The sequence below is a fragment of the Macrobrachium rosenbergii genome, chromosome 40, assembly GCF_040412425.1.
Source record: "Macrobrachium rosenbergii isolate ZJJX-2024 chromosome 40, ASM4041242v1, whole genome shotgun sequence".
NCBI classification, from domain to species: domain Eukaryota; kingdom Metazoa; phylum Arthropoda; class Malacostraca; order Decapoda; family Palaemonidae; genus Macrobrachium; species Macrobrachium rosenbergii.
Window position 1 is genome coordinate 5,434,402 of NC_089780.1, and position 12,260 is coordinate 5,446,661.

The window sequence follows — 12,260 nt, forward strand, 5'->3', positions numbered from 1 at the left end:
ATTTTCATGGTAGAACAGATATACATTTAAGGTCCCTTGAGGTTGTGTTAGAATTGAAAATTTGGTTTAGTTCAGATCATGACAGGATATTCTGCATTTCAGAGGTAAAATAAATAAGAAGGGAGAGAAAAACGATAGCCTGTGAGAGATGGCGCTCACACACACATACAGTAATACCTCCAGTTACGCCATTTTGAGTTTCAGCATTTTCAACGTTTCTTACTTATAATGGTCTCTGTTAAAAATTAAATGGAAAATAAAAATCTGTCTATTGGTTTATGCATCTTTACAACAGGCAGCAACAAATGTGAAAGTACCATAAAAATATAGAATTGTTCCTATGGAAGTACAAACCATTGCCTTTGGTATGGGAGTATCCTTCACCATGAGCTGGAGCATCACTGAACTTGGTAACAATGTTGTTGACTTGTATTTGAAGCAGGGTGATTTGGGGAATAAAATGCTCTTACCTAACATCCCCAATCACTTTTTCATCGGTTTAGAGAGAAAATCTGAAACGTGTTTTCCTCAGCCCATTTACTAATTGCATTTGCTGACCGAGGCATATATTTGCACACAGAAAAAGCATCTTGAGCAGTAACATAGATGGCAATGTTGTCTACCGACAATGAAGCCTGGACTAAAGGAGACAAATTGAACTACAGTATTGTATGCTGGTAATAGATTACCACAGCAAGAGTGACACTGAGGGCACTGCTTTGTGGGACGCCTTCCTCTAACTCTTATGCCTGTCATACAAAAAGATTTAATAAATTAATCATACAAAAAGATTTAATAAATTAATCATATTACCTCGAATTCCCATATCATGAAGTTGTTTAATAATACTGAATTGCTAGTAATATCATAAGCTTTTTCTGAATCAGACGAGTCCAATTGTCTGGCAATGATTAGCAAAATCAAGTTGAATCTGAGTTGATAAATAAGTAAAGGATCGAAGGTATACTGATTTTTCCTGAAACGGAACTGAATAGAAGATTACAAACAATTATTCTCTAAATACAGTAACTTATCGGGAATTCACCATATTTCAAACAACTTGTACACAACTTGTAAGTGATATTGGTTTGTAGCTAGTGGGGTGTGATGTGGATTTTTGGACAGCAATGGCTCTCTTCCAAGGAGGAAGAATCCCATTCTCCCATATTTTAAGGATTTAAAAAGAAAACATTTAGCAGGTTCTGGAAAGTGTTTAAGCATATCATAATGATGAATGTTATCAATATTGGGGAATGTTGAATCACATGATGATAAAGCTGCTTATAACACCCTCAACGAAAACCAAGCATTATAGGCTTCACAATTTAAAACTCAAAATTTATAGAGGTGGTGGAATTCCCAACATCATGAAACTGCTGAATGTTTCTGAGAACTCGATATCTCGGAGAGATGCTCCTCCAGTTTCTCTGCAACTCCACCAAGCTTAGTGTAAATAAGTAGTCACCTCGCAAATAACACAAGGGTTACGTTTCTGGAGATGTGTACTTTAAAAATGTTTTATTTAAACCTAATTTCCCATAAGGAACTATGAAACGAGTAAAAAATGTGCCGAAGAAACTGTACTTCGTATAATCAAGGCCACCGAAAATTGATCTATCTTTCAGTGGTCTTGGCATAATGAGAATTGATGATGTATTGTCAAATACATTTCCACTTGAAAATGGCATTCCACAAGGAAGCATCCTTAGTGGCACACTGTTTACATTAGCAATAAATGATATCAGTAAAATCTACCTATTGGAATTAAAAGTAACTTGTATATGGATGATTTTGCCATATATTATTCAGCATCTCAAATGAAACACGCAGAACGTATCATTAATAAAAGTTTAAGTTAACTTTTCCATAGATAAAACTCAAGCAATCATGTTTTATAAAAATACAAAATGGAAAAAGAGTGAAGAAATATTTAAAAATCAGAAACCATAATATACCAATTAGCCAAACAGCACAATTTTTGGGGTTAGTATTTGAGACTGTACTCACTTGAACTGGAAAGCCCATATAACATACATGAAATCAAAGCATAAAAGAGCATTAAATCTAATTCAAAAACTATCGAAACACTACTTGGGAAGCCGATAGACATACCCTTACTGTACTGTATAATGCAACAGTGCTATCTATCATTGATTATGGAAGTGAAATATATGGCTCAGCATCAGATGCTATAACATTATACCCAGTTCACAATGAAGGCCTTACAATAGGTTCAGGAGCCTTTAGATCATCACCAACATCATCTTTACAAGTTGAATGTGGTGAACTCTCTCTCTCTCTCTCTCTCTCTCTCTCTCTCTCTCTCTCTCTCTCTCTCTCTCTCTCTCTCTCTCTCTCTCTCTCTCTCTCTCTCTCTCTCTCAACTAGTAATAATGAAGTGTGTTCTGTGAATTCAGACAAATGATTCTCCAACCAAAAAATTATTTCGATTAAGAGATGTATTTATAAATCATCCACCTTCTTTCCCAGTTGAGAGCTAGAAGATTGTTTGAGTTGCTGAATATAAATATACAATTACCTTTAATAGTAAAATTACCTTCTTGGACAATGAATACAATGAGAATTTGTATGCACTTAAAATATTTATCAAAAAGTTATTCATATACCCCAGAACACCATAGGCAACATACATTAGAACATATATAATCCAAAAAGGTCCATGTTACATAATATACACATGGATGTAAATCACAGTGCCGAGTGGTATATGCTGCAGTATCCCATGACAAAACGTATCGGTTCTCTCTACCAGATAATGCCTTGGTATTTACAGCTGAGTTATGTGCAACAGCATCAGCCATAAAAATAACTGAACAAGCCTCACTTGATAATTTTGCGATTTATAGCAACTCCAGAAGTGCTATAGAAGCCATACAAAGTTACAGTCCAAATAATAATATTGTACAACAAAATGAGTTTTCACTCCATAAATTGTATAATAATGGACAAAAATCTAGAAAAAATGTTGGATTCCTGCCCATGTAGGGATTAAAGAAAATGAAGAGGCTGATAAAGCACCTAAAAAAGCAGTCCACATGACAAGAACTAATGTAAACATCCCTGGTAGTGACTATATAAGATTTATGAAAACAATCATTGTACAGTAGTAAATGGCAAAATATATGGAGTGAAGAACCTGAAAATAATAAATTAAAGTAGATAAAATCCAGAGTTGGAGAATGGAATTCATCATATCAGAGAGAGACACACACGAGTAATTCTGATGCGTCTTTGAATAGACCATACTCGTTTGATGCATGGACACTTAATGAACAGTCCATGTGGCCCTCCTCCTGAATGCCCAGATTGCAAAGTGTTGATAACAGTCAAGCATTCACTGCACTGTGTGAATGCCCAAAATATAACCTGCAATGATTATAAAATTTTGGAAGTAGATCAATGAAGGAAATTTTGTCAGAATCTTCTACAATTACAGTAAATACCAACTTTCATGTTCATGAGAAGCTGTGATTTAACTAATAAAATATAAAAATAAGTAAATAATAAAAATATGAAGCCCTTAAGGGATCTTAATTCTAAAATGTTTCTTAACTTATTCTGAATTTTAATATACCTTTTCAGTGAGTATATATGAAAACATGAGGATAAAAGTATTTAATGTGTGAGTTTATTCCAGTATGAGAGTGTTTGCCTTTGTGCAGTTCTTAATTTCATTTTCATTCATTCATCATCATACTGAATGACCTACAGTATTTGGTCCCAGCACCAGGCCTCTGGCCTAGACCTGGCATTTCATCCAGATCCTTTGGGCCAGGCCTGTGAGAGCTGATAGTTAGCTCAGTGGTCTGGTTAAACTGTTTTAATAATAATATTAATAATGAACTCTCTCTCAAGGGTCGAGCCACACGTTCGGTGAGAACCTGTGCAACAGCTGCTTCATGCCCATAGCATCAGAAAAAGAGCAATCAGCAACATACAGGGTAACACTGCAAGTATTGCCAGCGAGAGAACCCTTACTCCCAGGGCCGAGCACTACAACATCTGAAAATACGAAACATTACAAATGTCAAAGAAATTATCAGCAAAATAAACATTCGTTCATAATGCGAAGAAATAACATTCTCACCAAGAGAATGTACATAAAGAGCTAAACGCGTAAGTGAGGTGAAAAAACTATTTTAAGCCTGTTGCCTTAGCAACGTTAATCAGTTTGACACAGCATCGGTTAATAAAAGTCGTAGGGTTTACAAATATCAGTATGAATCATTATATTAGATTACTGAAAGCTTAAACTCAAAGAGAAAAATAAGGAGTTGCATATATTATAACACGTTTCATATATTATCAATAAACAAAGTCAAATGGCAGGCAGAGTGGAGAAGAAGCACACGTCCTTCCTAGCTGGCAGCCAAAAGCAAAATGAGTATAAACTTGTAAAGTCCCAGCTGAGCGGGTTTTCTATGGTGAACCACCCATTTTCTTCGATATCGCACCTACAGGATCGGGTCAAGCGAAATTAGCCATATTTTTCCTGTGTAAATATGTACCTATTACTAATTCATTTGTATCTACTTCCTTTGCACATGTGTTAGAATGTTATGTCAATTCTGTGAACTTACTTTTTACATTACTTGTATTTATCCACTGTAATTATTACCGAGAGTAATTGACCTCGGGTCACCTAAATTCCATTGTATTCCTCTGTGTGGTGTCCGCACACCGCTTTATAAGCGACCTGTGTTCTGAATAAACTAGCAGTACCTGTCCTCCTGCTCATTATTTTGCACCTCTTAAAGTGGTGACCCTGGAGTGGTTCCCGGAGCCATTAGCGGACTCATATGGCGACCTAGTTTTGGCTCCATGAACTACCCCACACCCCTAACAGACTAAACACGGCGCTTTAACCAGCGTTCGGGCGTGCTGACTCTCGTTGGCAAATCACCAGCATCATTAGCGGACCCACACGGTGTGCTCCCAAGTGCATATTGACGTGAGTAACCCACTCCAAGTAAGAGGGCAATAGTGAGTATGGACGCTGACATTCCCTCCCACATACAGTTAACCATGAACTTTGCGGACTCAGATATCTCCCCCGCGCACAACCCATCCGCAGCCTCCCCCACGCCAAGGCTCACGCGCTCCTCCATGCCGCTACCCGCGCCCCGCACGCTGGCCGTCCTGATGGAACAGGTTAAATCCGCCCTCGCCATAAAGCTGCCACCCTTCACGCACAGCAACCCATCATCATGGCTCTACAGGGTCGAGGGGCAGTTCAGACTGGTGGGACTTACTGATGGGGTGTTGCAAGCCGATGCCATGATCAACGCCCTCCCGGAGGAGGTCTACAGGAAGCTCGTCTTGTGGGTGTCTGCCGCACGCCCTGTCACCTACCAGCATCTAAAAACCTCTCTTGTCAAGACCTGCTCCCTGCCGATCTCCAAGAGGGCCGCCCGCGCCCTTGACCTCGTCAACAACCCTCGGCATGACCAGAACATCCTGGAGACTTGGGGCGTGATCCAGGACCTCCTCACCCTTCCCGAGACGGACAGCAGTGGTAGGCAGTCGGAGATTAGCCTATCAAGGGAGATCCTCCTCCGTCAGCTCCTCCCGGAGATCTGAACCCAGATCCTCGACCCTTACACAATGCCGCTCGAGGACCTGATCAGGACAGCGCAGCGGCTGACGGACTCCGCAGGGGCAGCGAAGCGGGCATCCACGCCCGCACACCCCATCAGTTCCCTCCAGCTGGGGGATAACGCGGAGGAGGAGATAAGCGCCGTCACCAGGAGACGGCCAGCATACCACCACAAGAAAAACCCACCGGGGCTTTGCTACTACCACCAGTGGTATGGCAAGGACGCCTGGAACTGCCAACCCCCCTGCTCTTTCGCCCATCCAAAAACGGAGGAGGTGGCGGCCAACAGAACAGGCTGCCATGGCAGCAGAGGAACCCAGGAGCCCAAAACAATTAGGCTTCTACGTCCGCGACACTGTCTCCGGCAGGATGATGTTGGTCGACAACAGGGCCGTTCGATCAGTGTTCCGCCATCCAGAGAGGACCGCAAACACCCGCTGGACCCAGCTGCCTTCCTGACAGCTGCCAACAGGTCCCCCATCCTCTCCTACAGTACCAGGCTCCTGTCACTCTCCATCCTTGGCCGGAGATATACGTGGAACTTCATTGTCGCAGATGTGAGGGCCCCACTCCTGGGCGCGGATTTCCTCGCCCACTTTGGGCTGGCAGTCAATGTCGGTCGCAAGCGTCTATTAGACACCGACTCCTGCCAGTCCCTCCCCGTGGTGCCGGGACCCAGCGTGCCTACCATCTGCTCCGTCGCCCCACACCAGTACGTCCAACTGCTGAAGGAGTTGACCGACGTTTTCAAGCCCGAACTGCACCAGGTACCCGGGGCCCCGGCAAAGCATGGAATCTACCACCACATTAAGACAAAGGGCCCCCCAACACATGCAAAGTTCCGGAGGCTTCCCCCTCGGCGCCTTCAGGAGGCCAGGGACGCTTTCGTCAAGATGGAGCAGATGGGCATATGCAAGAAGGCCTCCAGCCCGTGGGCCTCTCCCCTCCACATGGTGCAGAAACCAGACGGCTCCTGGAGACCCTGCGGCGACTACAGGCGGCTCAACCTCGCAACTGAACCAGTTCACTACCCCCCCCTACCAAACATGCAAGATCTCACGGCCTCCTTTCATGGGGCCAAAATATTCTCTAAACTAGACCTTTTGAAATCTTACTTCCAGGTACCAGTTGCTCCAGAGGATATCCCCAAAACCGCCATCATCACGCCCTTCGGCTCCTACGTCTTCGCCTTCTCCACCTTCGCCCTGAGGAATGCTAGGGCAACCTTCCAGAGGCTGATGGACAGCATCCTGGGGGACCTGAACTTCTGCGTCTGTTACGTGGACGATATTCTAATTTTTTCCAGATCCCAAAGAGCACCTGCGACACATCCGGACGGTCCTGCAGTGCCTGTAGGAGAATGGCCTCGTCGTCAGGTTCGATAAATGCACCTTCGATGTTGAAAAAGCTGACTTCCTGGGCCGCGAGATATCCCCCGAGGGCGTCCATCCACTCGCATCAAAGGTCGCAGCTGTCACCAGGTTCCCCACCCCTACTTCCAATCAAGGCCGTACAAGAATTCCTCGGGATGGTCAACTACTACAGAAGGTTCATCCCCGGGGTCGCACACACCATGGACCCCCTGACGGAGATCCTGAAGGGCCAACCGAAGTCCTTAGTTTGGGGACCCGACCAGCAGCAGGCCTTCTCCCTGATGAAGGCCGCCCTCACCGAGGCAACCACCTTGGCCCACCAGGACCCCAACGCCCCCCTCCAGTTGATGACGGATGCCAGGAACGTCGCCTGTGGGGCTGTCCTGGAGCAGATCATCTCCGGAGCCCCCCAGCCCATCGCCTTCTTCAGCAAAAAGTTCAGCCCGCGGAGGCCCGCTACAGCACCTTCGACAGGGAACTCTGCGCAGTGTATCAGGCGGTACGTCACTTCAAGTTCCTCCTGGAGGGTACGCCCTTCACAATCTGGACGGACCACCAGCCGCTGGTCCATGCCTTCACAAAGCAGGGGGACGCATGGGCTTCCAGGCAGCAGCGGCTATCGCGGAGTTCACCTGCATAATCAAGTACCTCCCGGGCAGGAAGAACCCTGTAGCAGCTCAGGATCAACTATGAGGACCTTGCCCGGGAGCAGACCACCGACCCAGAGACTCCAGCCTACCGCACCGCCATCTCGTCCCTCAAGTGGAAGGACGTGCCCCTTGCCCCTGGGGGGCCAAAACTGCTGTGTGACATAAGCACCGGCCAGCCTCGCCCTCTGGTACCGGCCTCCTGCCGCTGTCTGGTTTTCGATGTCATACATGGGCTGTCCCACCCCTCCGGCAGGACGACAGCCAAGCTGCTGGCAGAGAAGTTTGTCTGGCATGGTATGCGGAAGGACGTGACAGCCTGGGCGAGACAGTGCATCCGGTGCCAAACCAGCCAGACAGGGCGTCACACTGAGACGGGTAGGCAAGTTTCCCCAGCTGGGGAGGCAGTTTGGACACACACACACGTAGATGTGGTAGGCCCCCTTCCCCCATCAGGCGGGGCCAGATACCTCCTGACAATCGTCAACTGCCCAACCAGGTGGCCTGAAGCGACGCCCATGCAGGAAGCCACTGCCAGTGCGTGCGTCAAGGCCCTCCTCTCCAGCTGGATCAGCTGGTTCGGTGTCCCGGACCACATAACCACCAACAGGGGCCCGGCCTTCCTGTCTAAGCTGTGGTCCGTCCTGGCACGCCTGCTGGGGACCTCTCACCACACCACCACCGCCTACAACCCCGCAGCCAACGGATTGGTGGAGAGATTCCACAAGTCCCTGAAGGCGTCCCTCATGGCCCGCTGCACCGCTGAGGATTGGAAGTACCAGCTGCCTTGGGTCCTCCTCAGACTGAGAACTGCCCTCAGAGCCAACGGTGACCTGTTCGCAGCAGAGAAAATCTACGGGGAGCCCCTCGTAGTCCCGGGCGAACTCGTCACGGGAGATCGTCACAATCCGTCAGTCCAGAGGCTCCGCGACATAGTCGGAAAGTTCGCTCCCTGTCAGCGGATGTATACCGATAGGTCAGCAACCTTCACGCCTCCCGGCCTGTCCTCCACCACCCACGCCTTCGTCAGGGACGACGCCGTCCGCCCTCCACTAACCAGGCCCTACAAGGGGCCCTTCCGCGTGCTCGAGAGGAACACCAAAGCATTCCGCCACGCCCTGCACAGGAAGGACGACTGGGTGTCGGTAGACTGTCTCAAGCCCGCCATGTTGGAGGAAACAGCAGACGGTACCACGCAGCGCCCTCCGCAAGAACCGTTGCCTCCGCAGCCGAGCCACCCCAAAAGGAGGTCGTGTGGCTGCCCCTGAAAGCAACCAGCCAGCGCCACAGGCAGCCGCTTCCACTCACACCGCACCCCCCAGCTGACTTCACGGAGCCGCGGCACTCTCCAACGGCCCAGCAGATACCTACATTAACCAGACTTTACCCACGTCTTGGGGGGGAGTATTTGTAAAGTCCCCGCTGAGTGGGTTTTCTATGGTGAACCACCCGTTTTCTTCTATATCGCTCCTACAGGATCGGGTCAAGTGAAATTAGCCATATTTTTCTTGTATCTGCTTCCTTTGCACATGTGTTAGAATGTTATGTCAATTCTTGTGAACTTACTTTTTACATTACTTGTATTTATCCATTGTAATTATTACCGAGAGTAATTGACCTCGGGTCACCTAAATTCTATTGTATTCCTCTGTGTGACGTCCGCACGCCGCTTTATAAGCGACCTGTGTTCTGAATAAACTAGCAGTACCTGTCCTCCTACTCATTATTTTGCACCTCTTAAAAACTGACTGGGCGGGTGGTACTCCCACCCGTAGTCATTAGTTAACTATGTACTTCATCACCATGTTTAGAGTTAAACAGTTGTGTTCTAGCACATGTTTAGAGTTAAACAGTTGTGTTCTAGCTGTGCTGAATTAAATTTCTATTGTAAAGGACCGAGGGTTTGTATATCATGTTGGAACAATTATATGTACTTGTCCAGAATTTCGCGTTACCATCAAATGTGTGGTGAGGCCACCTGGTTTCCTGAAAATTTCCACATCAACTCCTTCCGTAACCGGCAGGAGACAGGAATGACCAATTAATGCTACTCGGAATGGCACAGCCTAGCCACGTGCGTCCTGGCTATTTACCTGCTATCCATTTCAGGGACCTTGAGTGATCATTTTTCTCACTTATCTTTCAAATTAATAATTTGATCAAAATGGTACTTTGACACAGTGTACAAGACACCCCCTGCTAACTTTTTGGTAATATAGTGCATTGTCAAATGGGATTAGTTAAGGCGTTTACTCTTGACTTTTAAAGGCAAAGTGGCATGAGTCAGCAGGACTCATCTACAGAATTGAACATCCGCTATCCCCTATAGACAGGAAAGGAAGGCGGGGGGGCAGAGATAGGGAGGCCAGAAAAGTGGGTTGAGGGAGGAATGAGGAGGGGAAGGGGGAGGAAGGGACAGGATGGGGATAAAGGATGTTCGAATGCATAGTTTGGCAATGCTTGGCAACACCATGTGAGTCAAGAGTAAATGCCTGAACTAAAACCATTTGACAATGTACTATATTACCAAAAATCAGCAGGAGGTGCCTTGTACACCGTGTCAAAGTGCCATTTTGATCAAATAATTAGTTTGAAAAATATTTGAGAAAAACAATGACTTGTGGTCCCTGAAATGGATAGTAAGTATCCACTATCGTGGGACCAAATGTCAAGAATTTTCCCCGACAATAGCTCAGCACAGACTGATTCACACCTGTTGTTCTGGGCAGGGATACTCAGTCAACACACAATGGCTCCAAACCAGGCAAAATAGGTGACGGCAACACTAAATGCGAGTGGATTTTCTAAATTTATTTACAAAAAATACCAGGAAGGCTCCCTTGAGTTCCAGGTATTGATGTGAAGGTGCTTGTCATCTCGGTTCCACACACCCGAAACCAGCAACTCCTCCAGGTGTGCGCCCCATCCCTTGGTTGATGCGTCTGAGAACAGAAGCTTGTCAGGAGGAGGAGTATGCAGAGATACACCTATTACAAGGTTCCTGTTGTCCAGCCACCAGTCTAGGTCCTGCCTCACTTCCTCTGACAGAGGAATGGGAAAGGACTGGGTATCTTGAGCCTGAGACCAGAAGACCCTTCATTCTTCACTGGAGAGAACGAAGGTGAAGGCAATCATGAGGGACCAGCTTCTCTAAGGTGACCTAGGACAACTTGCCACTGCCGAGATGACTGCTCCTGTAGAGACAGAAACAGCTGCTCTGCCTTCCTGAACCTGCTTATATGAGAGTCTGAGAGTAGGACTTGATGCTACCGTATCTATCAGCATGCCCAGGTACTTTATCCTCTGCTTGGGGATGAGATCAGAATTCTTGAGGTTCATTAAAACCCCTAGGCTGTGGCAAAAATGACATTTTTATAATAAAACAAAGTTTCATATATACTTACCAAGTAATTACATTGCTATTATTTCCACTCATGTGGCAGCTCAAAATTTAAAAGCCGTGCCAGCGCTTCTATTGGTTTTGTTTGCGACAGCCCCGCCCACTATCAGGGAACAATAGCAAAAGAGCTCAATTCATTTATGCCCTTATTTCCATGAGAGGAGAGGAGCGAGTGCTCTGATCATGTAATTACTTGGTACATATATATAAAACTTTATTTGTTCTGACACGATATACAAACTGTCGGTCCTTTACATTAGGAATTACTTTAGGTGAAACTGGAAACGGCTGCTGAACTTTCGAACAAGGTGGCCAGGTCGTTAATTACCGTCCGGGATGTAAACATTCCTATTTGCTTTTGGCTGTCGTGCGCTGCAGAGTGTTTCTCGCTCTCCGCCCTGACTGCTGTTGAGCTGTTTTCCCGTTGGGGTCTTTCTTGTTCTTTTTGCATAATGAATGTGGATAAACCTCGTAAGAAGTGCAATAGCTTCTGTTCTCATGATATGGACCCACACACCCTTTGTTCCTCTTACAGGGGGTGAGTGCGTTCTCGTAATTCACTTGTTCAGAGTGTTGTTCCTGGTCTGCCGAGCAATGGGTAAAGTTTGAGGTGAGGAGAGTGTACCGAAGGAAGCCTGCCAAGGCATCATCTAAGGGTTATACGGCCCCAATGACTCCCTTGTTGGTTAACCCGTCGGGATCGTTTCTCCCTCTCGGCAAGCTTCCCCTTCTTGCTCCCTCTCCTTCGGGTGAGGACTCCCCCTTGTCTTCTTCACTTGCTTCGTCGGGTGTGGAAGGCCGTGGGGGAGTGGATGATCAGGACATCCTCTCGGGTGCATCTCCTCGCTTCTGGGGGGTAGGGGAATTTTTTCCCCAGGAGCGAGCAGAGGCTTCCTCCTTTGACCCGACTTTGCCTTCAGGTTTAGCAGTGGAGACTTCTCTCAGGGGGCAGGTTGCAGATCTCACCTCTACCTGGCTTCACCTGGGTCTTTATATGATATGGTTTTGTGCTCATGACTTGAGAAATGGTTTAAGCCATACAGGGAGCAAGCAGGTGCACAGAGGGGTCGTGGTTGTGCGGAACATATTGTATCACTGAGATTACTGACTGACCTGGTTAAAAAGAAAAAGCTTTTTGTAGTATTTGTTGATTTCAGTCAAGCCTATGATCTAGTACCCAGAAAAATGTTATTCGGGCTCTTGAAGCGCTTGGGGTGTGGGGT

The 12,260-nt window shown here is 46.5% G+C and overlaps 1 protein-coding gene across 1 annotated transcript in view; it reads left to right on the top strand.

Annotated features, from left to right (window-relative positions):
* LOC136825999 (zinc finger protein 420-like) overlaps nt 1-12,260 on the top strand; it is a 115,659-nt gene that overhangs the window by 54,362 nt on the left and 49,037 nt on the right. The window lies entirely within an intron of this gene.